The sequence below is a fragment of the Phyllobates terribilis genome, unplaced genomic scaffold (assembly GCF_046119375.1).
Source record: "Phyllobates terribilis strain yellow unplaced genomic scaffold, ASM4611937v1 Scaffold_4__5_contigs__length_816908805, whole genome shotgun sequence".
Classification (NCBI taxonomy): domain Eukaryota; kingdom Metazoa; phylum Chordata; class Amphibia; order Anura; family Dendrobatidae; genus Phyllobates; species Phyllobates terribilis.
This window is the reverse complement of record NW_027362764.1, coordinates 382352267-382377702: the sequence shown is the minus strand read 5'-3', so window position 1 is coordinate 382377702 and position 25436 is coordinate 382352267.

Sequence of the window (25436 nt, the reverse complement as noted above, 5' to 3'; positions counted from 1 at the left end):
TTGAAAATAGTCTTGTGTAGGCCCGACATCCCAGTGTGGTTTCGCAGTTCCACGGGTCAAATCGCTGTACTATCCAGTTTTGGGCCTTTGGTATCTAAAAAAAAAGCAGTTTGAGTGTGTGGCTCACTGTTCAGCCGCAAATATCTCTATTTAAAAAAGTGTGGTATACCCCACTAAACAATAAATGTGGTTTTGCCATCCCACGGTAAAAAATCTCAATTATTCAGCTTTTGGTAGTTTTTTTCCGTAAAGAAAAACAGTAGTGTCTCCTGTCTGTTGTGACACAAAAATATATCTGTTGAAAATAGTCTTGTATAGGCCTGACATCCCAGTGTGGTTTCGCAGTTCCACGGGTCAAATCGCTGTACTATCCAGTTTTAGGCCTTTGGTATCTAAAAAAAAAGCAGTTTGAGTGCGTCGATCACTGTTCAGCCGCAAATATCTCTATTTAAAAAAGTGTGGTATACCCCAGTAAACAATAACTGTGGTTTTGCCATCCCACGGTAAAAAATCTCTATTATTCAGCTTTTGGTAGTTTTTTCCGTAAAGAAAAACAGTAGTGTCTCCTGACTGTTGTGACACAAAAATATATCTGTTGAAAATAGTCTTGTGTAGGCCCGACATCCCAGTGTGGTTTCGCAGTTCCACGGGTCAAATCGCTGTACTATCCAGTTTTGGGCCTGTGGTATCTAAAAAAGAAGCAGTTTGAGTGTGTCGCTCACTGTTCATCCGCAAATATCTCTATTTAAAAAAGTGTGGTATACCCCAGTAAACAATAACTGTGGTTTTGCCATCCCACGGTAAAAAATCTCTTATTCAGCTTTTGGTAGTTTTTTCCGTAAAGAAAAACAGTAGTGTCTCCTGACTGTTGTGACACAAAAATATATCTGTTGAACATAGTCTTGTGTAGGCCCGACATCCCCGTGTGGTTTTGCAGTTCCTCGGGTCAAATCGCTGTACTATCCAGTTTTGGACCTTTGGTATCTAAAAAAGAAGCAGTTTGAGTGTGTCGCTCACTGTTCAGCCGCAAATATCTCTATTTAAAAAAGTGTGGTTTACCCCAGTAAACAATAACTGTGGTTTTGCCATCCCACGGTAAAAAATCTCTATTATTCAGCTTTTGGTAGTTTTTTCCGTAACGAAAAACAGTAGTGTCTCCTGACTGTTGTGACACAAAAATATATCTGTTGAAAATAGTCTTGTGTAGGCCCGACATCCCAGTGTGGTTTCGCAGTTCCACGGGTCAAATCGCTGTACTATCCAGTTTTGGGCCTTTGGTATCTAAAAAAAAAGAAGTTTGAGTGTGTCGCTCACTGTTCAGCCGCAAATATCTCTTTTTAAAAAAGTGTGGTATACCCCAGTAAACAATAACTGTGGTTTTGCCATCCCACGGTAAAAAATCTCTTATTCAGCTTTTGGTAGTTTTTTCCGTAAAGAAAAACAGTAGTGTCTCCTGACTGTTGTGACACAAAAATATATCTGTTGAAAATAGTCTTGTGTAGGCCCGACATCCCCGTGTGGTTTTGCAGTTCCTCGGGTCAAATCGCTGTACTATCCAGTTTTGGACCTTTGGTATCTAAAAAAGAAGCAGTTTGAGTGTGTCGCTCACTGTTCAGCCGCAAATATCTCTATTTAAAAAAGTGTGGTTTACCCCAGTAAACAATAACTGTGGTTTTGCCATCCCACGGTAAAAAATCTCTATTATTCAGCTTTTGGTAGTTTTTTCCGTAACGAAAAACAGTAGTGTCTCCTGACTGTTGTGACACAAAAATATATCTGTTGAAAATAGTCTTGTGTAGGCCCGACATCCCAGTGTGGTTTCGCAGTTCCACGGGTCAAATCGCTGTACTATCCAGTTTTGGGCCTTTGGTATCTAAAAAAAAAGAAGTTTGAGTGTGTCGCTCACTGTTCAGCCGCAAATATCTCTTTTTAAAAAAGTGTGGTATACCCCAGTAAACAATAACTGTGGTTTTGCCATCCCACGGTAAAAAATCTCTATTATTCAGCTTTTGGTAGTTTTTTCCGTAAAGAAAAACAGTAGTGTCTCCTGACTGTTGTGACACAAAAATATATCTGTTGAAAATAGTCTTGTGTAGGCCTGACACCCCTGTGTGGTTTCGCAGTTCCACGGGTCAAATCGCTGTACTATCCAGTTTTGGGCCTTTGGTATCTAAAAAAAAAGCAGTTTGAGTGTGTCGATCACTGTTCAGCCGCAAATATCTCTATTTAAAAAAGTGTGGTATACCCCAGTAAACAATAACTGTGGTTTTGCCATCCCACGGTAAAAATCTCTATTAATCAGCTTTTGGTAGTTTTTTCTGTACAGAAAAACAGTAGTTTCTCCTGACTGTTGTGACACAAAAATATATCTGTTGAAAATAGTCTTGTGTAGGCCCGACATCCCAGTGTGGTTTCGCAGTTCCACGGGTCAAATCGCTGTACTCTCCAGTTTTAGGCTTTTGGTATCTAAAAAAAAAGCAGTCTGAGTGTGTCGCTCACTGTTCAGCCGCAAATATCTCTATTTAAAAAAGTGTGGTATACCCCAGTAAACAATAAATGAGGTTTTGCCATCCCACGGTAAAAAATCTCAATTATTCAGCTTTTGGTAGTTTTTTTCCGTAAAGAAAAACAGTAGTGTCTCCTGTCTGTTGTGACACAAAAATATATCTGTTGAAAATAGTCTTGTATAGGCCTGACATCCCAGTGTGGTTTCGCAGTTCCACGGGTCAAATCGCTGTACTATCCAGTTTTAGGCCTTTGGTATCTAAAAAAAAAGCAGTTTGAGTGCGTCGATCACTGTTCAGCCGCAAATATCTCTATTTAAAAAAGTGTGGTATACCCCAGTAAACAATAACTGTGGTTTTGCCATCCCACGGTAAAAAATCTCTATTATTCAGCTTTTGGTAGTTTTTTCCGTAAAGAAAAACAGTAGTGTCTCCTGACTGTTGTGACACAAAAATATATCTGTTGAAAATAGTCTTGTGTAGGCCCGACATCCCAGTGTGGTTTCGCAGTTCCACGGGTCAAATCGCTGTACTATCCAGTTTTGGGCCTGTGGTATCTAAAAAAGAAGCAGTTTGAGTGTGTCGCTCACTGTTCATCCGCAAATATCTCTATTTAAAAAAGTGTGGTATACCCCAGTAAACAATAACTGTGGTTTTGCCATCCCACGGTAAAAAATCTCTTATTCAGCTTTTGGTAGTTTTTTCCGTAAAGAAAAACAGTAGTGTCTCCTGACTGTTGTGACACAAAAATATATCTGTTGAAAATAGTCTTGTGTAGGCCCGACATCCCCGTGTGGTTTTGCAGTTCCTCGGGTCAAATCGCTGTACTATCCAGTTTTGGACCTTTGGTATCTAAAAAAGAAGCAGTTTGAGTGTGTCGCTCACTGTTCAGCCGCAAATATCTCTTTTTAAAAAAGTGTGGTATACCCCAGTAAACAATAACTGTGGTTTTGCCATCCCACGGTAAAAAATCTCTATTATTCAGCTTTTGGTAGTTTTTTCCGTAAAGAAAAACAGTAGTGTCTCCTGACTGTTGTGACACAAAAATATATCTGTTGAAAATAGTCTTGTGTAGCCCCGACATCCCAGTGTGGTTTCGCAGTTCCAGGGGTCAAATCGCTGTACTATTCAGTTTTGGGCCTTTGGTATCTAAAAAAGAAGCAGTTTGAGTGTGTCGCTCACTGTTCAGCCGCAAATATCTCTATTTAAAAAAGTGTGGTATACCCCAGTAAACAATAACTGTGGTTTTGACATCCCACGGTAAAAAATCTCTATTATTAAGCTTTTGGTAGTTTTTTCCGTAAAGAAAAACAGTAGTGTCTCGTGACTGTTGTGACACAAAAATATATCTGTTGAAAATAGTCTTGTGTAGGCCCGACATCCCAGTGTGGTTTCGCAGCTCCACGGGTCAAATCGCTGTACTATCCAGTTTTGGGCCTTTGGTATCTAAAAAAAAAAGCAGTTTGAGTGTGTCGCTCACTGTTCAGCCGCAAATATCTCTATTTAAAAAAGTGTGGTATACCCCAGTAAACAATAACTGTGGTTTTGCCATCCCACGGTAAAAAATCTCTATTATTCAGCTTTTGGTAGTTTTTTCCGTAAAGAAAAACAGTAGTGTCTCCTGTCTGTTGTGACACAAAAATATATCTGTTGAAAATAGTCTTGTATAGGCCTGACATCCCAGTGTGGTTTCGCAGTTCCACGGGTCAAATTGCTGTACTATCCAGTTTTGGGCCTTTGGTATCTAAAAAAAAAGCAGTTTGAGTGTGTCGCTCACTGTTCAGCCGCAAATATCTCTATTTAAAAAAGTGTGGTATACCCCAGTAAACAATAACTGTGGTTTTGCCATCCCACGGTAAAAAATCTCTATTATTCAGCTTTTGGTAGTTTTTTCCGTAAAGAAAAACAGTAGTGTCTCCTGACTGTTGTGACACAAAAATATATCTGTTGAAAATAGTCTTGTGTAGGCCCGACATCCCAGTGTGGTTTCGCAGTTCCACGGGACAAATCGCTGTACTATCCAGTTTTGGGCCTGTGGTATCTAAAAAAGAAGCAGTTTGAGTGTGTCGCTCACTGTTCAGCCGCAAATATCTCTATTTAAAAAAGTGTGGTATACCCCAGTAAACAATAACTGTGGTTTTGCCATCCCCCGGTAAAAAATCTCTATTATTAAGCATTTGGTAGTTTTTTCCATAAAGAAAAACAGTAGTGTCTCCTGACTGTTGTGACACAAAAATATATCTGTTGAAAATAGTCTTGTGTAGGCCCGACATCCCAGTGTGGTTTCGCAGCTCCACGGGTCAAATCGCTGTACTATCCAGTTTTGGGCCTTTGGTATCTAAAAAAAAAAGCAGTTTGAGTGTGTCGCTCACTGTTCAGCCACAAATATCTCTATTTAAAAAAGTGTGGTTTACCCCAGTAAACAATAACTGTGGTTTTGCCATCCCACGGTAAAAAATCTCTATTATTCAGCTTTTGGTAGTTTTTTCCGTATAGAAAAACCATAGTTTCTCCTGACTGTTGTGACACAAAAATATATCTGTTGAAAATAGTCTTGTGTAGGCCCGACATCCCAGTGTGGTTTCGCAGTTCCATGGGTCAAATCGCTGTACTATCCAGTTTTGGGCCTTTGGTATCTAAAAAAAAAGCAGTTTGAGTGTGTCGCTCACTGTTCAGCCGCAAATATCTCTATTTAAAAAAGTGTGGTATACCCCAGTAAACAATAACTGTGGTTTTGCCATCCCATGGTAAAAAATCTCTATTATTCAGCTTTTGGTAGTTTTTTCCGTAAAGAAAAACAGTAGTGTCTCCTGACTGTTGTGACACAAAAATATATCTGTTGAAAATAGTCTTGTGTAGGCCCGACATCCCAGTGTTGTTTCGCAGCTCCACGGGTCAAATCGCTGTACTATCCAGTTTTGGGCCTTTGGTATCTAAAAAAAAAAGCAGTTTGAGTGTGTCGCTCACTGTTCAGCCGCAAATATCTCTATTTAAAAAATTGTGGTATACCCCAGTAAACAATAACTGTGGTTTTGCCATCCCACGGTAAAAAATCTCTATTATTCAGCTTTTGGTAGTTTTTTCCGTATAGAAAAACAGTAGTTTCTCCTGACTGTTGTGACACAAAAATATATCTGTTGAAAATAGTCTTGTGTAGGCCCGACATCCCAGTGTGGTTTCGCAGTTCCATGGGTCAAATCGCTGTACTATCCAGTTTTGGGCCTTTGGTATCTAAAAAAAAAGCAGTTTGAGTGTGTCGCTCACTGTTCAGCCGCAAATATCTCTATTTAAAAAAGTGTGGTATACCCCAGTAAACAATAAATGTGGTTTTGCCATCCCACGGTAAAAAATCTCAATTATTCAGCTTTTGGTAGTTTTTTCCGTAAAGAAAAACAGTAGTGTCTCCTGTCTGTTGTGACACAAAAATATATCTGTTGAAAATAGTCTTGTATAGGCCTGACATCCCAGTGTGGTTTCGCAGTTCCACGGGTCAAATCGCTGTACTATCCAGTTTTAGGCCTTTGGTATCTAAAAAAAAGCAGTTTGAGTGCGTCGATCACTGTTCAGCCGCAAATATCTCTATTTAAAAAAGTGTGGTATACCCCAGTAAACAATAACTGTGGTTTTGCCATCCCACGGTAAAAAATCTCTATTATTCAGCTTTTGGTAGTTTTTTCCGTAAAGAAAAACAGTAGTGTCTCCTGACTGTTGTGACACAAAAATATATCTGTTGAAAATAGTCTTGTGTAGGCCCGACATCCCAGTGTGGTTTTGCAGTTCCACGGGTCAAATCGCTGTACTATCCAGTTTTGGGCCTGTGGTATCTAAAAAAGAAGCAGTTTGAGTGTGTCGCTCACTGTTCATCCGCAAATATCTCTATTTAAAAAAGTGTGGTATACCCCAGTAAACAATATCTGTGGTTTTGCCATCCCACGGTAAAAAATCTCTTATTCAGCTTTTGGTAGTTTTTTCCGTAAAGAAAAACAGTAGTGTCTCCTGACTATTGTGACACAAAAATATATCTGTTGAAAATAGTCTTGTGTAGGCCCGACATCCCCGTGTGGTTTTGCAGTTCCTCGGGTCAAATCGCTGTACTATCCAGTTTTGGACCTTTGGTATCTAAAAAAGAAGCAGTTTGAGTGTGTCGCTCACTGTTCAGCCGCAAATATCTCTATTTAAAAAAGTGTGCTATACCCCAGTAAACAATAACTGTGGTTTTGCCATCCCACGGTAAAAAATCTCTATTATTCAGCTTTTGGTAGTTTTTTCCGTAACGAAAAACAGTAGTGTCTCCTGACTGTTGTGACACAAAAATATATCTGTTGAAAATAGTCTTGTGTAGGCCCGACATCCCAGTGTGGTTTCGCAGTTCCACGGGTCAAATCGCTGTACTATCCAGTTTTGGGCCTTTGGTATCTAAAAAAAAAGAAGTTTGAGTGTGTCGCTCACTGTTCAGCCGCAAATATCTCTTTTTAAAAAAGTGTGGTATACCCCAGTAAACAATAACTGTGGTTTTGCCATCCCACGGTAAAAAATCTCTATTATTAAGCTTTTGGTAGTTTTTTCCGTAAAGAAAAACAGTAGTGTCTCGTGACTGTTGTGACACAAAAATATATCTGTTGAAAATAGTCTTGTGTAGGCCCGACATCCCAGTGTGGTTTCGCAGCTCCACGGGTCAAATCGCTGTACTATCCAGTTTTGGGCCTTTGGTATCTAAAAAAAAAAGCAGTTTGAGTGTGTCGCTCACTGTTCAGCCGCAAATATCTCTATTTAAAAAAGTGTGGTATACCCCAGTAAACAATAACTGTGGTTTTGCCATCCCACGGTAAAAAATCTCTATTATTCAGCTTTTGGTAGTTTTTTCCGTAAAGAAAAACAGTAGTGTCTCCTGTCTGTTGTGACACAAAAATATATCTGTTGAAAATAGTCTTGTATAGGCCTGACATCCCAGTGTGGTTTCGCAGTTCCACGGGTCAAATTGCTGTACTATCCAGTTTTGGGCCTTTGGTATCTAAAAAAAAAAGCAGTTTGAGTGTGTCGCTCACTGTTCAGCCGCAAATATCTCTATTTAAAAAAGTGTGGTATACCCCAGTAAACAATAACTGTGGTTTTGCCATCCCACGGTAAAAAATCTCTATTATTCAGCTTTTGGTAGTTTTTTCCGTAAAGAAAAACAGTAGTGTCTCCTGACTGTTGTGACACAAAAATATATCTGTTGAAAATAGTCTTGTGTAGGCCCGACATCCCAGTGTGGTTTCGCAGTTCCACGGGACAAATCGCTGTACTATCCAGTTTTGGGCCTGTGGTATCTAAAAAAGAAGCAGTTTGAGTGTGTCGCTCACTGTTCAGCCGCAAATATCTCTATTTAAAAAAGTGTGGTATACCCCAGTAAACAATAACTGTGGTTTTGCCATCCCCCGGTAAAAAATCTCTATTATTAAGCATTTGGTAGTTTTTTCCATAAAGAAAAACAGTAGTGTCTCCTGACTGTTGTGACACAAAAATATATCTGTTGAAAATAGTCTTGTGTAGGCCCGACATCCCAGTGTGGTTTCGCAGCTCCACGGGTCAAATCGCTGTACTATCCAGTTTTGGGCCTTTGGTATCTAAAAAAAAAAGCAGTTTGAGTGTGTCGCTCACTGTTCAGCCACAAATATCTCTATTTAAAAAAGTGTGGTTTACCCCAGTAAACAATAACTGTGGTTTTGCCATCCCATGGTAAAAAATCTCTATTATTCAGCTTTTGGTAGTTTTTTCCGTATAGAAAAACCATAGTTTCTCCTGACTGTTGTGACACAAAAATATATCTGTTGAAAATAGTCTTGTGTAGGCCCGACATCCCAGTGTGGTTTCGCAGTTCCATGGGTCAAATCGCTGTACTATCCAGTTTTGGGCCTTTGGTATCTAAAAAAAAAGCAGTTTGAGTGTGTCGCTCACTGTTCAGCCGCAAATATCTCTATTTAAAAAAGTGTGGTATACCCCAGTAAACAATAACTGTGGTTTTGCCATCCCACGGTAAAAAATCTCTATTATTCAGCTTTTGGTAGTTTTTTCCGTAAAGAAAAACAGTAGTGTCTCCTGACTGTTGTGACACAAAAATATATCTGTTGAAAATAGTCTTGTGTAGCCCCGACATCCCAGTGTGGTTTCGCAGTTCCAGGGGTCAAATCGCTGTACTATTCAGTTTTGGGCCTTTGGTATCTAAAAAAGAAGCAGTTTGAGTGTGTCGCTCACTGTTCAGCCGCAAATATCTCTATTTAAAAAAGTGTGGTATACCCTAGTAAACAATAACTGTGGTTTTGCCATCCCATGGTAAAAAATCTCTATTATTCAGCTTTTGGTAGTTTTTTCCGTAAAGAAAAACAGTAGTGTCTCCTGTCTGTTGTGACACAAAAATAGATCTGTTGAAAATAGTCTTGTGTAGGCCCGACATCCCAGTGTTGTTTCGCAGCTCCACGGGTCAAATCGCTGTACTATCCAGTTTTGGGCCTTTGGTATCTAAAAAAAAAAGCAGTTTGAGTGTGTCGCTCACTGTTCAGCCGCAAATATCTCTATTTAAAAAATTGTGGTATACCCCAGTAAACAATAACTGTGGTTTTGCCATCCCACGGTAAAAAATCTCTATTATTCAGCTTTTGGTAGTTTTTTCCGTATAGAAAAACAGTAGTTTCTCCTGACTGTTGTGACACAAAAATATATCTGTTGAAAATAGTCTTGTGTAGGCCCGACATCCCAGTGTGGTTTCGCAGTTCCATGGGTCAAATCGCTGTACTATCCAGTTTTGGGCCTTTGGTATCTAAAAAAAAAGCAGTTTGAGTGTGTCGCTCACTGTTCAGCCGCAAATATCTCTATTTAAAAAAGTGTGGTATACCCCAGTAAACAATAAATGTGGTTTTGCCATCCCACGGTAAAAAATCTCAATTATTCAGCTTTTGGTAGTTTTTTCCGTAAAGAAAAACAGTAGTGTCTCCTGACTGTTGTGACACAAAAATATATCTGTTGAAAATAGTCTTGTGTAGGCCCGACATCCCAGTGTGGTTTCGCAGCTCCACGGGTCAAATCGCTGTACTATCCAGTTTTGGGCCTTTGGTATCTAAAAAAAAAAGCAGTTTGAGTGTGTCGCTCACTGTTCAGCCACAAATATCTCTATTTAAAAAAGTGTGGTTTACCCCAGTAAACAATAACTGTGGTTTTGCCATCCCACGGTAAAAAATCTCTATTATTCAGCTTTTGGTAGTTTTTTCCATATAGAAAAACCGTAGTTTCTCCTGACTGTTGTGACACAAAAATATATCTATTGAAAATAGTCTTGTGTAGGCCCGACATCCCAGTGTGGTTTCGCAGTTCAACGGGTCAAATCGCTGTACTATCCAGTTTTGGGCCTTTGGTATCTAAAAAAGAAGCAGTTTGAGTGTGTCGCTCACTGTTCAGCCGCAAATATCTCTATTTAAAAAAGTGTGGTATACCCCAGTAAACAATAACTGTGGTTTTGCCATCCCACGGTAAAAAATCTCTATTATTCAGCTTTTGGTAGTTTTTCCCGTAAAGAAAAACAGTAGTGTCTCCTGACTGTTGTGACACAAAAATATATCTGTTGAAAACAGTCTTGTGTAGGACCGACATCCCAGTGTAGTTTCGTAGTTCCACGGGTCAAATCGCTGTACTATCCAGTTTTGGGCCTTTGGTATCTAAAAAAAAAAGCAGTTTGAGTGTGTCGCTCACTGTTCAGCCGCAAATATCTCTGTGTAAAAAAGTGTGGTATACCCCAGTAAACAATAACTGTGGTTTTGCCATCCCACGGTAAAAAATCTCTATTATTCAGCTTTTGGTAGTTTTTTCCGTAAAGAAAAACAGTAGTGTCTCCTGACTGTTGTGACACAAAAATATATCTGTTGAAAATAGTCTTGTGTAGGCCCGACATCCCAGTGTGGTTTCGCAGTTCCACGGGTCAAATCTCTGTACTATCCAGTTTTGGGCCTGTGGTATCTAAAAAAGAAGCAGTTTGAGTGTGTTGCTCACTGTTCAGCCGCAAATATCTCTATTTAAAAAAGTGTGGGATACCCCAGTAAACAATAACTGTGGTTTTGCCATCCCACGGTAAAAAATCTCTATTATTAAGCTTTTGGTAGTTTTTTCCGTAAAGAAAAACAGTAGTGTCTCCTGACTGTTGTGACACAAAAATATATCTGTTGAAAATAGTCTTGTGTAGGCCCGACATCCCAGTGTGGTTTCGCAGCTCCACGGGTCAAATCGCTGTACTATCCAGTTTTGGGCCTTTGGTATCTAAAAAAAAAGCAGTTTGAGTGTGTCGCTCACTGTTCAGCCGCAAATATCTCTATTTAAAAAAGTGTGGTATACCCCAGTAAACAATAAATGTGGTTTTGCCATCCCACGGTAAAAAATCTCAATAATTCAGCTTTTGGTAGTTTTTTCCGTTAAAAAAAACAGTAGTGTCTCCTGTCTGTTGTGACACAAAAATATATCTGTTGAAAATAGTCTAGTATAGGCCTGACATCCCAGTGTGGTTTCGCAGTTCCACGGGTCAAATTGCTGTAGTATCCAGTTTTGGGCCTTTGGTATCTAAAAAAAAAGCAGTTTGAGTGTGTCGTTCACTGTTCAGCCGCAAATATCTCTATTTAAAAAAGTGTGGTATACCCCAGTAAACAATACCCGTGGTTTTGAAATCCCACGGTAAAAAATCTCTATTATTCAGCATTTGGTAGTTTTTTCCGTAAAGAAAAACAGTAGTGTCTCCTGACTGTTGTGACACAAAAATATATCTGTTGAAAATAGTCTTGTGTAGGCCCGACACCCCAGTGTCGTTTCGCAGTTCCACGGGTCAAATCGCTGTACTATCCAGTTTTGGGCCTTTGGTATCTAAAAAAAAAGCAGTTTGAGTGTGTCGATAACTGTTCAGCCGCAAATATCTCTATTTAAAAAAGTGTGGTATACCCCCAGTAAGCAATAACTGTGGTTTTGCCATCCCACGGTAAAAAAAATCTGTATTATTCAGCTTTTGGTAGTTTTTTCTGTAAAGAAAAACAGTAGTGTCTCCTGACTGTTGTGACACAACAATATATCTTTTGAAAATAGTCTTGTTTAGGCCCGATATACCAGTGTGGTTTCGCAGTTCCACGGGTCAAATTCCTGTACTATCCAGTTTTGTGCCTTTGGTATCTAAAAAAAAAGCAGTTTGAGTGTGTCGCTCACTGTTCAGCCGCAAATATCTCTATTTAAAAAAGTGTGGTATACCCCAGTAAACAATAACTGTGGTTTTGCCATCCCACGGTAAAAAATCTCTATTATTCAGCTTTTGGCAGTTTTTTCCGTAAAGAAAAACAGTAGTGTCTCCTGACTGTTGTGACACAAAAATATATCTGTTGAAAGTAGTCTTGTGTAGACCCGACATCCCAGTGTGGTTTCGCAGTTACACGGGTCAAATCGCTGTACTATCCAGTTTTGGGCCTTTGGTATCTAAAAAAAAAGCAGTTTGAGTGTGCCGCTCACTGTTCAGGCGCAAATATCTCTATTTAAAAAAGTGTGGTATACCCCAGTAAACAATAACTGTGGTTTTGCCATCCCACGGTAAAAAATCTCTATTATTCAGCTTTTGGTAGTTTTTTCCGTATAGAAAAACAGTAGTTTCTCCTGACTGTTGTGACACAAAAATATATCTGTTGAAAATAGTCTTGTGTAGGCCCGACATCCCAGTGTGGTTTCGCAGTTCCACGGGTCAAATCGCTGTACTATCCAGTTTTGGGCCTTTGGTATCTAAAAAAAAGCAGTTTGAGTGTGTCGCTCACTGTTCAGCCGCAAATATCTCTATTTAAAAAAGTGTGGTATACCCCAGTAAACAATAAATGTGGTTTTGCCATCCCACGGTAAAAAATCTCAATTATTCAGCTTTTGGTACTTTTTTCCGTAAAGAAAAACAGTAGTGTCTCCTGTCTGCTGTGACACAAAAATATATCTGTTGAAAATAGTCTTGTATAGGCCTGACATCCCAGTGTGGTTTCGCAGTTCCACGGGTCAAATCGCTGTACTATCCAGTTTTGGGCCTTTGGTATCTAAAAAAAAAGCAGTTTGAGTGTGTCGCTCACTGTTCAGCCACAAATATCTCTATTTAAAAAAGTGTGGTATACCCCAGTAAACAATAACTGTGGTTTTGCCATCCCACGGTAAAAAATCTCTATTATTCAGCTTTTGGTAGTTTTTTCCGTAAAGAAAAACAGTAGTGTCTCCTGACTGTTGTGACACAAAAATATATCTGTTGAAAATAGTCTTGTGTAGCCCCGACATCCCAGTGTGGTTTCGCAGTTCCAGGGGTCAAATCGCTGTACTATTCAGTTTTGGGCCTTTGGTATCTAAAAAAGAAGCAGTTTGAGTGTGTCGCTCACTGTTCAGCCGCAAATATCTCTATTTAAAAAAGTGTGGTATACCCCAGTAAACCATAACTGTGGTTTCGCCATCCCACGGTAAAAAATCTCTATTATTAAGCTTTTGGTAGTTTTTCCGTAAAGAAAAACAGTAGTGTCTCCTGACTGTTGTGACACAAAAATATATCTGTTGAAAATAGTCTTGTGTAGGCCCGACATCCCAGTGTTGTTTCGCAGCTCCACGGGTCAAATCGCTGTACTATCCAGTTTTGGGCCTTTGGTATCTAAAAAAAAAAGCAGTTTGAGTGTGTCGCTCACTGTTCAGCCGCAAATATCTCTATTTAAAAAATTGTGGTATACCCCAGTAAACAATAACTGTGGTTTTGCCATCCCACGGTAAAAAATCTCTATTATTCAGCTTTTGGTAGTTTTTTCAGTATAGAAAAACAGTAGTTTCTCCTGACTGTTGTGACACAAAAATATATCTGTTGAAAATAGTCTTGTGTAGGCCCGACATCCCAGTGTGGTTTCGCAGCTCCACGGGTCAAATCGCTGTACTATCCAGTTTTGGGCCTTTGCTATCTAAAAAAAAAAGCAGTTTGAGTGTGTCGCTCACTGTTCAGCCACAAATATCTCTATTTAAAAAGTGTGGTTTACCCCAGTAAACAATAACTGTGGTTTTGCCATCCCACGGTAAAAAATCTCTATTATTCAGCTTTTGGTAGTTTTTTCCGTATAGAAAAACCGTAGTTTCTCCTGACTGTTGTGACACAAAAATATATCTGTTGAAAATAGTCTTGTGTAGGCCCGACATCCCAGTGTGGTTTCGCAGTTCAACGGGTCAAATCGCTGTACTATCCAGTTTTGGGCCTTTGGTATCTAAAAAAAAAGCAGTTTGAGTGTGTCGCTCACTGTTCAGCCGCAAATATCTCTATTTAAAAAAGTGTGGTATACCCCAGTAAACAATAAATGTGGTTTTGCCATCCCACGGTAAAAAATCTCAATTATTCAGCTTTTGGTAGTTTTTTCCGTAAAGAAAAACAGTAGTGTCTCCTGTCTGTTGTGACACAAAAATATATCTGTTGAAAATAGTCTTGTATAGGCCTGACATCCCAGTGTGGTTTCGCAGTTCCACGGGTCAAATCGCTGTACTATCCAGTTTTGGGCCTTTGGTATCTAAAAAAAAAGCAGTTTGAGTGTGTCGCTCACTGTTCAGCCGCAAATATCTCTATTTAAAAAAGTGTGGTATACCCCAGTAAACAATAACTGTGGTTTTGCCATCCCACGGTAAAAAATCTCTATTATTCAGCTTTTGGTAGTTTTTTCCGTAAAGAAAAACAGTAGTGTCTCCTGACTGTTGTGACACAAAAATATATCTGTTGAAAATAGTCTTGTGTAGCCCCGACATCCCAGTGTGGTTTCGCAGTTCCAGGGGTCAAATCGCTGTACTATTCAGTTTTGGGCCTTTGGTATCTAAAAAAGAAGCAGTTTGAGTGTGTCGCTCACTGTTCAGCCACAAATATCTCTATTTAAAAAAGTGTGGTATACCCCAGTAAACCATAACTGTGGTTTCGCCATCCCACGGTAAAAAATCTCTATTATTAAGCTTTTGGTAGTTTTTCCGTAAAGAAAAACAGTAGTGTCTCCTGACTGTTGTGACACAAAAATATATCTGTTGAAAATAGTCTTGTGTAGGCCCGACATCCCAGTGTTGTTTCGCAGCTCCACGGGTCAAATCGCTGTACTATCCAGTTTTGGGCCTTTGGTATCTAAAAAAAAAAGCAGTTTGAGTGTGTTGCTCACTGTTCAGCCGCAAATATCTCTATTTAAAAAATTGTGGTATACCCCAGTAAACAATAACTGTGGTTTTGCCATCCCACGGTAAAAAATCTCTATTATTCAGCTTTTGGTAGTTTTTTCCGTATAGAAAAACAGTAGTTTCTCCTGACTGTTGTGACACAAAAATATATCTGTTGAAAATAGTCTTGTGTAGGCCCAACATCCCAGTGTGGTTTCGAAGTTCCACGGGTCAAATCGCTGTACTATCCAGTTTTGGGCCTTTGGTATCTAAAAAAAAAAGCAGTTTGAGTGTGTCGCTCACTGTTCAGCCGCAAATATCTCTATTTAAAAAAGTGTGGTATACCCCAGTAAACAATAAATGTGGTTTTGCCATCCCACGGTAAAAAATCTCAATTATTCAGCTTTTGGTAGTTTTTTCCGTAAAGAAAAACAGTAGTGTCTCCTGACTGTTGTGACACAAAAATATATCTGTTGAAAATAGTCTTGTGTAGGCCCGACATCCCAGTGTGGTTTCGCAGCTCCACGGGTCAAATCGCTGTACTATCCAGTTTTGGGCCTTTGGTATCTAAAAAAAAAGCAGTTTGAGTGTGTCGCTCACTGTTCAGCCACAAATATCTCTATTTAAAAAAGTGTGGTATACCCCAGTAAACAATAACTGTGGTTTTGCCATCCCACGGTAAAAAATCTCTATTATTCAGCTTTTGGTAGTTTTTTCCGTAAAGAAAAACAGTAGTGTCTCCTGACTGTTGTGACACAAAAATATATCTGTTGAAAATAGTCTTGTGTAGCCCCGACATCCCAGTGTGGTTTCGCAGTTCCAGGGGTCAAATCGCTGTACTATTCAGTTTTGGGCCTTTGGTATCTAAAAAAGAAGCAGTTTGAGTGTGTCGCTCACTGTTCAGCCGCAAATATCTCTATTTAAAAAAGTGTGGTATACCCCAGTAAACCATAACTGTGGTTTCGCCATCCCACGGTAAAAAATCTCTATTATTAAGCTTTTGGTAGTTTTTCCGTAAAGAAAAACAGTAGTGTCTCCTGACTGTTGTGACACAAAAATATATCTGTTGAAAATAGTCTTGTGTAGGCCCGACATCCCAGTGTTGTTTCGCAGCTCCACGGGTCAAATCGCTGTACTATCCAGTTTTGGGCCTTTGGTATCTAAAAAAAAAAGCAGTTTGAGTGTGTCGCTCACTGTTCAGCCGCAAATATCTCTATTTAAAAAATTGTGGTATACCCCAGTAAACAATAACTGTGGTTTTGCCATCCCACGGTAAAAAATCTCTATTATTCAGCTTTTGGTAGTTTTTTCCGTATAGAAAAACAGTAGTTTCTCCTGACTGTTGTGACACAAAAATATATCTGTTGAAAATAGTCTTGTGTAGGCCCGACATCCCAGTGTGGTTTCGCAGCTCCACGGGTCAAATCGCTGTACTATCCAGTTTTGGGCCTTTGCTATCTAAAAAAAAAAGCAGTTTGAGTGTGTCGCTCACTGTTCAGCCACAAATATCTCTATTTAAAAAGTGTGGTTTACCCCAGTAAACAATAACTGTGGTTTTGCCATCCCACGGTAAAAAATCTCTATTATTCAGCTTTTGGTAGTTTTTTCCGTATAGAAAAACCGTAGTTTCTCCTGACTGTTGTGACACAAAAATATATCTGTTGAAAATAGTCTTGTGTAGGCCCGACATCCCAGTGTGGTTTCGCAGTTCAACGGGTCAAATCGCTGTACTATCCAGTTTTGGGCCTTTGGTATCTAAAAAAAAAGCAGTTTGAGTGTGTCGCTCACTGTTCAGCCGCAAATATCTCTATTTAAAAAAGTGTGGTATACCCCAGTAAACAATAAATGTGGTTTTGCCATCCCACGGTAAAAAATCTCAATTATTCAGCTTTTGGTAGTTTTTTCCGTAAAGAAAAACAGTAGTGTCTCCTGTCTGTTGTGACACAAAAATATATCTGTTGAAAATAGTCTTGTATAGGCCTGACATCCCAGTGTGGTTTCGCAGTTCCACGGGTCAAATCGCTGTACTATCCAGTTTTGGGCCTTTGGTATCTAAAAAAAAAGCAGTTTGAGTGTGTCGCTCACTGTTCAGCCGCAAATATCTCTATTTAAAAAAGTGTGGTATACCCCAGTAAACAATAACTGTGGTTTTGCCATCCCACGGTAAAAAATCTCTATTATTCAGCTTTTGGTAGTTTTTTCCGTAAAGAAAAACAGTAGTGTCTCCTGACTGTTGTGACACAAAAATATATCTGTTGAAAATAGTCTTGTGTAGCCCCGACATCCCAGTGTGGTTTCGCAGTTCCAGGGGTCAAATCGCTGTACTATTCAGTTTTGGGCCTTTGGTATCTAAAAAAGAAGCAGTTTGAGTGTGTCGCTCACTGTTCAGCCACAAATATCTCTATTTAAAAAAGTGTGGTATACCCCAGTAAACCATAACTGTGGTTTCGCCATCCCACGGTAAAAAATCTCTATTATTAAGCTTTTGGTAGTTTTTCCGTAAAGAAAAACAGTAGTGTCTCCTGACTGTTGTGACACAAAAATATATCTGTTGAAAATAGTCTTGTGTAGGCCCGACATCCCAGTGTTGTTTCGCAGCTCCACGGGTCAAATCGCTGTACTATCCAGTTTTGGGCCTTTGGTATCTAAAAAAAAAAGCAGTTTGAGTGTGTTGCTCACTGTTCAGCCGCAAATATCTCTATTTAAAAAATTGTGGTATACCCCAGTAAACAATAACTGTGGTTTTGCCATCCCACGGTAAAAAATCTCTATTATTCAGCTTTTGGTAGTTTTTTCCGTATAGAAAAACAGTAGTTTCTCCTGACTGTTGTGACACAAAAATATATCTGTTGAAAATAGTCTTGTGTAGGCCCAACATCCCAGTGTGGTTTCGAAGTTCCACGGGTCAAATCGCTGTACTATCCAGTTTTGGGCCTTTGGTATCTAAAAAAAAAAGCAGTTTGAGTGTGTCGCTCACTGTTCAGCCGCAAATATCTCTATTTAAAAAAGTGTGGTATACCCCAGTAAACAATAAATGTGGTTTTGCCATCCCACGGTAAAAAATCTCAATTATTCAGCTTTTGGTAGTTTTTTCCGTAAAGAAAAACAGTAGTGTCTCCTGACTGTTGTGACACAAAAATATATCTGTTGAAAATAGTCTTGTGTAGGCCCGACATCCCAGTGTGGTTTCGCAGCTCCACGGGTCAAATCACTGTACTATCCAGTTTTGGGCCTTTGCTATCTAAAAAAAAAAGCAGTTTGAGTGTGTCGCTCACTGTTCAGCCACAAATATCTCTATTTAAAAAGTGTGGTTTACCCCAGTAAACAATAACTGTGGTTTTGCCATCCCACGGTAAAAAATCTCTATTATTCAGCTTTTGGTAGTTTTTTCCGTATAGAAAAACCGTAGTTTCTCCTGACTGTTGTGACACAAAAATATATCTGTTGAAAATAGTCTTGTGTAGGCCCGACATCCCAGTGTGGTTTCGCAGTTCAACGGGTCAAATCGCTGTACTATCCAGTTTTGGGCCTTTGGTATCTAAAAAAAAAGCAGTTTGAGTGTGTCGCTCACTGTTCAGCCGCAAATATCTCTATTTAAAAAAGTGTGGTATACCCCAGTAAACAATAAATGTGGTTTTGCCATCCCACGGTAAAAAATCTCAATTATTCAGCTTTTGGTAGTTTTTTCCGTAAAGAAAAACAGTAGTGTCTCCTGTCTGTTGTGACACAAAAATATATCTGTTGAAAATAGTCTTGTATAGGCCTGACATCCCAGTGTGGTTTCGCAGTTCCACGGGTCAAATCGCTGTACTATCCAGTTTTGGGCCTTTGGTATCTAAAAAAAAAGCAGTTTGAGTGTGTCGCTCACTGTTCAGCCGCAAATATCTCTATTTAAAAAAGTGTGGTATACCCCAGTAAACAATAACTGTGGTTTTGCCATCCCACGGTAAAAAATCTCTATTATTCAGCTTTTGGTAGTTTTTTCCGTAAAGAAAAACAGTAGTGTCTCCTGACTGTTGTGACACAAAAATATATCTGTTGAAAATAGTCTTGTGTAGCCCCGACATCCCAGTGTGGTTTCGCAGTTCCAGGGGTCAAATCGCTGTACTATTCAGTTTTGGGCCTTTGGTATCTAAAAAAGAAGCAGTTTGAGTGTGTCGCTCACTGTTCAGCCACAAATATCTCTATTTAAAAAAGTGTGGTATACCCCAGTAAACAATAACTGTGGTTTTGCCATCCCACGGTAAAAAATCTCTATTATTCAGCTTTTGGTAGTTTTTTCCGTAAAGAAAAACAGTAGTGTCTCCTGACTGTTGTGACACAAAAATATATCTGTTGAAAATAGTCTTGTGTAGGCCCGACATCCCAGTGTGGTTTCGCAGTTCCACGGGTCAAATCGCTGTACTATCCAGTTTTGGGCCTGTGGTATCTAAAAAAGAAGCAGTTTGAGTGTGTCGCTCACTGTTCAGCCGCAAATATCTCTATTTAAAAAAGTGTGGTATACCCCAGTAAACAATAACTGTGGTTTTGCCATCCCATGGTAAAAAATCTCTATTATTAAGCTTTTGGTAGTTTTTTCCGTAAAGAAAAACAGTAGTGTCTCCTGACTGTTGTGACACAAAAATATATCTGTTGAAAATAGTCTTGTGTAGGCCCGACATCCCAGTGTGGTTTCGCAGCTCCACGGGTCAAATCGCTGTACTATCCAGTTTTGGGCCTTTGGTATCTAAAAAAAAAGCAGTTTGAGTGTGTCGCTCACTGTTCAGCCGCAAATACCTCTGTTTAAAAAAGTGTGGAATACCCCAGTAAACAATAAATGTGGTTTTGCCATCCCACGGTAAAAAATCTCAATTATTCAGCTTTTGGTAGTTTTTTCCGTAAAGAAAAACAGTAGTGTCTCCTGTCTGTTGTGACACAAAAATATATCTGTTGAAAATAGTCTTGTATAGGCCTGACATCCCAGTGTGGTTTCGCAGTTCCACGGGTCAAATTGCTGTACTATCCAGTTTTGGGCCTTTGGTATCTAAAAAAAAATCAGTTTGAGTGTGTCGCTCACTGTTCAGCCGCAAATATCTCTATTTAAAAAAGTGTGGTATACCCCAGTAAACAATAACCGTGGTTTTGCCATCCCACGGTAAAAAATCTCTATTATTCAGCATTTGGTAGTTTTTTCCGTAAAGAAAAACAGTAGTGTCTCCTGACTGTTGTGACACAAAAATATATCTGTTGAAAATAGTCTTGTGTAGGCCCGACACCCCAGTGTGGTTTCGCAGTTCCACGGGTCAAATCGCTGTACTATCCAGTTTTGGGCCTTTGTTATCTAAAAAAAAAGCAGTTTGAGTGTGTCGCTCACTGTTCAGCCGCAAATATCTCTATTTAAAAAAGTATGGTATACCCCAGTAAACAATAACTGTGGTTTTGCCATCCCACTGTAAAAAATCTCTATTATTCAGCTTTAGGTAGTTTTTTCCGTAAAGAAAAACAGTAGTGTCTCCTGACTGTTGTGACACAAAAATATATCTGTTGAAAATAGTCTTGTGTAGGCCCGACATCCCAGTGTGGTTTCGCAGTTCCACGGGTCAAATCGCTGTACTATCCAGTTTTGGGCCTTTGGTATCTAAAAAAAAAGCAGTTTGAGTGTGTCGCTCACTGTTCAGCCGCAAATATCTCTATTTAAGAAAGTGTGGTATACCCCAGTAAACAATAAATGTGGTTTTGCCATCCCACGGTAAAAAATCTCAATTATTCAGCTTTTGGTAGTTTTTTCCGTAAAGAAAAACAGTAGTCTCTCCTGTCTGTTGTGACACAAAAATATATCTGTTGAAAATAGTCTTGTGTAGGCCCGACAACCCAGTGTGGTTTCGCAGTTCCACGGATCAAATCGCTGTACTATCCAGTTTTGGGCCTTTGGTATCTAAAAAAAAAGCAGTTTGAGTGTGTCGATCACTGTTCAGCCGCAAATATCTCTATTTAAAAAAGTGTGGTATACCCCAGTAAGCAATAACTGTGGTTTTGCCATCCCACGGTAAAAAAAAATCTGTATTATTCAGCTTTTGGTAGTTTTTTCTGTAAAGAAAAACAGTAGTGTCTCCTAACTGTTGTGACACAACAATATATCATTTGAAAATAGTCTTGTGTAGGCCCGATATACCAGTGTGGTTTTGCAGTTCCACGGGTCAAATCGCTGTACTATCCAGTTTTGGGCCTTTGGTATCTAAAAAAAAAGCAGTTTGAGTGTGTCGCTCACTGTTCAGCCACAAATATCTCTATTTAAAAAAGTGTGGTATACCCCAGTAAACAATAACTGTGGTTTTGCCATCCCACGGTAAAAAATCTCTACTATTCAGCTTTTGGTAGTTTTTTCCGTAAAGAAAAACAGTAGTGTCTCCTGACTGTTGTGAAACAAAAATATATCTGTTGAAAATAGTCTTGTGCAGGCCCAACATCCCAGTGTGGTTTCGCAGTTCCACGGGTCAAATTGCTGTACTATCCAGTTTAGGGCCTTTGGTATCTAAAAAAAAGCAGTTTGAGTGTGCCCCTCACTGTTCAGCCGCAAATATCTCTATTTAAAAAAGTGTGGTATACCCCAATAAACGATAACTGTGGTTTTGCCATCCCACGGTAAAAAATCTGTATTATTCAGCTTTTGGTAGTTTTTTCCGTAAAGAAAAACAGTAGTGTCTCCTGACTGTTGTGACACAAAAATATATCTGTTGAAAATAGTCTTGTGTTGGCCCGACATCCCAGTGTGGTTTCGCAGTTCCACGGGTCAAATCGCTGTACTATCCAGTTTTGGGCCTTTGGTTTCTAAAAAAAAAGCAGTTTGAGTGTGTCGCTCACTGTTCAGCCGCAAATATCTCTATTTAAAAAAGTGTGGTATACCCCAGAAAACAATAACCGTGGTTTTGCCATCCCACGGTAAAAAATCTCTATTATTCAGCATTTGGTAGTTTTTTCCGTAAAGAAAAACAGTAGTGTCTCCTGACTGTTGTGACACAAAAATATATCTGTTGAAAATAGTCTTGTGTAGGCCCGACACCCCAGTGTGGTTTCGCAGTTCCACGGGTCAAATCGCTGTACTATCCAGTTTTGGGCCTTTGGTATCTAAAAAAAAAGCAGTTTGAGTGTGTCGATCACTGTTCAGCCGCAAATATCTCTATTTAAAAAAGTGTGGTATACCCCAGTAAACAATAACTGTGGTTTTGCCATCCCACGGTAAAAAAATCTGTATTATTCAGCTTTTGGTAGTTTTTTCTGCAAAGAAAAACAGTAGTGTCTCCTGACTGTTGTGACACAACAATATATCTTTTGAAAATAGTCTTGTGTAGGCCCAATATACCAGTGTGATTTCGCAGTTCCACGGGTCAAATCGCTGTACTATCCAGTTTTGGGCCTTTGGTATCTAAAAAAAAAGCAGTTTGAGTGTGTCGCTCACTGTTCAGCCGCAAATATCTCTATTTAAAAAAGTGTGGTATACCCCAGTAAACAATAACTGTGGTTTTGCCATCCCACGGTAAAAAATCTCTATTATTCAGCTTTTGGTAGTTTTTTCCGTATAGAAAAACAGTAGTTTCTCCTGACTGTTGTGACACAAAAATATATCTGTTGAAAATAGTCTTGTGTAGGCCCGACATCCCAGTGTGGTTTCGCAGTTCCACGGGTCAAATCGCTGTACTATCCAGTTTTGGGCCTTTGGTATCTAAAAAAAAAGCAGTTTGAGTGTGTCGCTCACTGTTCAGCCGCAAATATCTCTATTTAAAAAAGTGTGGTATACCCCAGTAAACAATAAATGTGGTTTTGCCATCCCACGGTAAAAAATCTCAATTATTCAGCTTTTGGTAGTTTTTTCCGTAAAGAAAAACAGTAGTGTCTCCTGTCTGTTGTAACACAAAAATATATCTGTTGAAAATAGTCTTGTATAGGCCTGACATCCCAGTGTGGTTTCGCAGTTCCACGGGTCAAATTGCTGTACTATCCAGTTTTGGGCCTTTGGTATCTAAAAAAAAAGCAGTTTGAGTGTGTCGCTCACTGTTCAGCCGCAAATATCTCTATTTAAAAAAGTGTGGTATACCCCAGTAAACAATAACTGTGGTTTTGCCATCCCACGGTAAAAAATCTCTATTATTCAGCATTTGGTAGTTTTTTCCGTAAAGAAAAACAGTAGTGTCTCCTGACTGTTGTGACACAAAAATATATCTGTTGAAAATAGTCTTGTGTAGGCCCGACACCCCAGTGTGGTTTCGCAGTTCCACGGGTCAAATCGCTGTACTATCCAGTTTTGGGCCTTTGGTATCTAAAAAAAAAAGCAGTTTGAGTGTGTCGATCACTGTTCAGCCGCAAATATCTCTATTTAAAAAAGTGTGGTATACCCCAGTAAGCAATAACTGTGGTTTTGCCATCCCACGGTAAAAATAATCTGTATTATTCATCTTTTGGTAGTTTTTTCCGCAAAGAAAAACAGTAGTGTCTCCTGACTGTTGTGACACAAAAATATATCTGTTGAAAATAGTCTTGTGTTGGCCCGACATCCCAGTGTGGTTTCGCAGTTCCACGGGTCAAATCGCTGTACTATCCAGTTTTGGGCCTTTGGTATCTAAAAAAAAAGCAGTTTGAGTGTGTCGATCACTGTTCAGCCACAAATATCTCTATTTAAAAAAGTGTGGTATACCCCAGTAAACAATAACTGTGGTTTTGCCATCCCACGGTAAAAAAATCTGTATTATTCAGCTTTTGGTAGTTTTTTCTGTAAAGAAAAACAGTAGTGTCTCCTGACTGTTGTGACACAACAATATATCTTTTGAAAATAGTCTTTTGTAGGCCAGATATACCAGTGTGGTTTCGCAGTTCCACGGGTCAAATCGCTGTACTATCCAGTTTTGGGCCTTTGGTATCTAAAAAAAATGCAGTTTGAGTGTGTCGATCACTGTTCAGCCGCAAATATCTCTATTTAAAAAAGTGTGGTATACCCCAGTAAACAATAACTGTGGTTTTGCCATCCCACGGTAAAAAATCTCTATTATTCAGCTTTTGATAGTTTTTTCCGTATAGAAAAACAGTAGTTTCTTCTGACTGTTGTGACACAAAAATATATCTGTTGAAAATAGTCTTGTGTAGGCCCGACATCCCAGTGTGGTTTCGCAGTTCCACGGGTCTAATCGCTGTACTATCCAGTTTTGGGCCTTTGGTATCTAAAAAAAAAGCAGTTTGAGTGTGTCGCTCACTGTTCAGCCGCAAATATCTCTATTTAAAAAAGTGTGGTATACCCCAGTAAACAATAAATGTGTTTTGCCATCCCACGGTAAAAAATCTCAATTATTCAGCTTTTGGTAGTTTTTTCCGTAAAGAAAAACAGTAGTGTCTCCTGTCTGTTGTGACACAAAAATATATCTGTTGAAAATAGTCTTGTATAGGCCTGACATCCCAGTGTGGTTTCGCAGTTCCATGGGTCAAATTGCTGTACTATCCAGTTTTGGGCCTTTGGTATCTAAAAAAAAAGCAGTTTGAGTGTGTCGCTCACTGTTCAGCCACAAATATCTCTATTTAAAAAAGTGTGGTATACCCCAGTAAACAATAACTGTGGTTTTGCCATCCCACGGTAAAAAATCTCTATTATTCAGCATTTGGTAGTTTTTTCCGTAAAGAAAAACAGTAGTGTCTCCTGACTGTTGTGACACAAAAATATATCTGTTGAAAATAGTCTTGTGTAGGCCCGACACCCCAGTGTGGTTTCGCAGTTTCACGGGTTAAATCGCTGTACTATCCAGTTTTGGGCCTTTGGTATCTAAAAAAAAAGCAGTTTGAGTGTGTCGATCACTGTTCAGCCGCAAATATCTCTATTGAAAAAAGTGTGGTATACCCCAGTAAGCAATAACTGTGGTTTTGCCATCCCACGGTAAAAAAAATCTGTATTATTCAGCTTTTGGTAGTTTTTTCTGTAAAGAAAAACAGTAGTGTCTCCTGACTGTTGTGACACAACAATATATCTTTTGAAAATAGTCTTGTGTAGGCCCGATATACCAGTGTGGTTTCGCAGTTCTACGGGTCAAATCGCTGTACTATCCAGTTTTGGGCCTTTGGTATCTAAAAAAAAAAGCAGTTTGAGTGTGTCGCTCACTGTTCAGCCGCAAATATCTCTATTTAAAAAAGTGTGGTATACCCGAGTAAACAATAACTGTGGTTCTGCCATCCCACGGTAAAAAATCTGTATTATTCAGCTTTTGGCAGTTTTTTCCGTAAAGAAAAACAGTAGTGTCTCCTGACTGTTGTGACACAAAAATATATCTGTTGAAAGTAGTCTTGTGTAGGCCCGACATTCCAGTGTGGTTTCGCAGTTACACGGGTCAAATCGCTGTACTATCCAGTTTTGGGCCTTTGGTATCTTAAAAAAAAGCAACTTGAGTGTGCCGCTCACTGTTCAGCCGCAAATATCTCTATTTAAAAAAGTGTGGTATACCCCAGTAAACAATAACTGTGGTTTTGCCATCCCACGGTAAAAAATCTCTATTATTCAGCTTTTGGTAGTTTTTTCCGTAAAGAAAAACAGTAGTGTCTCCTGACTGTTGTGACACAAAAATATATCTGTTGAAAATAGTCTTGTGCAGGCCCAACATCCCAGTGTGGTTTCGCAGTTCCACGGGTCAAATTGCTGTACTATCCAGTTTAGGGCCTTTGGTATCTAAAAAAAAAGCAGTTTGAGTGTGCCCCTCACTGTTCAGCCGCAAATATCTCTATTTAAAAAAGTGTGGTATACCCCAGTAA